Genomic DNA, 1,206 nt, shown 5'->3' on the forward strand with positions numbered 1-1,206 from the left:
AAAAAAAAAAAAAACCCAAACCAAACTCACTGCTGTGGAGTCGGATCTAACTCATAGCAACCTGTCCTTGGGTTTCTGAGGCAGTATCACTACGGAAGTAGATTGCCCAACCTTCCTTCCAAAGAGAGGCTGCTGGGTTTGAACCGCTAGCCTTCTGGTTAAGAGGCAGATGCCTTAGGTACTACGCTACTAGAGCTCCCTAGGTCATATTACATAAGGTAAAATAGTCAAACAATAGAAAAAAGCACACACTAAAACTGTCCCCCCTGCCACCACCCAAATCCCCTTCCCAGAAGCAACCCTTGTCACTGGTTATAGAGACAGTGCATTTCCAAGCAGTATCTTGATTGAGCTCAAGGACAGATCAGGTGATTCTGAAAGCCCAGTAAAGCCAGAGGAAGGCCGCACCAGGGCCTCAACGGCCTGTACTTTCTGTGCCCGCTATCATACTCCAGCCTTGCCCAACTTGCCACAGCTCAGCCATGTCTGTTCCATGTCTCTGTGCCTATGTTCACGCAGTTCCCTTTGCTGGGAAAGTCTTTCTTCCTGTTTTTCTGCCTAGCTGAAACCAATTTATCCTTCAAGACTCAGTTCAAGTGCCCCCTTTTCCCGGAAGCCTTCCAGCCTTACCCTATGCCTTACACTCTGGGTTCTGGCTCTTCCCTCCATATTACCTGTTACCACATTTTGCATGTTGAATGCATTTGCCTATTTCCTCTTTCTGTCCTCCCACTGGACTGTGAGCTCGTGGAGCGCCATTTCCTGTGTCTTATTCCCTGTTGAATTACCGAGCCCCGTACAATGCCTGATACATAGTAGATACTCAATGGTGTTTAACAAATGTCTGAATAGCAGATAGTCTGTCTTATTTCTGCCTTTGGTGGTTTGGAAATGCTCCCTAGTCATCTGCAGGTTCTCCACCTTCTTGTGGCCCCAGGAAGGGCTGGTGGAGGTGGGGGAGGAGACCTGCAGACAGCTGGAAGGAGGGGTTTTCTCTCCAGGTCACAGGCAGGAGGTGCCCTCAGCTTCGACACTAGCATGTGAGCACCCACAGCTGAGGGGACTCAGAGTTTCTCCCTGGGGTTACCCTATCTATGGTGGCTAGCAGCAGAGCAGGCCTTGGTGGAGCATTCCTGGCAGAAGCAATGTGCCACGCCTGCCCCTCCCCACCCGTGTGGAGGGAGCAGGTGGCCTGGCTGCAGGGAG

Source organism: Orycteropus afer, unplaced genomic scaffold, assembly GCF_000298275.1.
Source record: "Orycteropus afer afer isolate SDZICR_OR568_19922 unplaced genomic scaffold, OryAfe1.0 scaffold00064, whole genome shotgun sequence".
NCBI classification, from domain to species: domain Eukaryota; kingdom Metazoa; phylum Chordata; class Mammalia; order Tubulidentata; family Orycteropodidae; genus Orycteropus; species Orycteropus afer.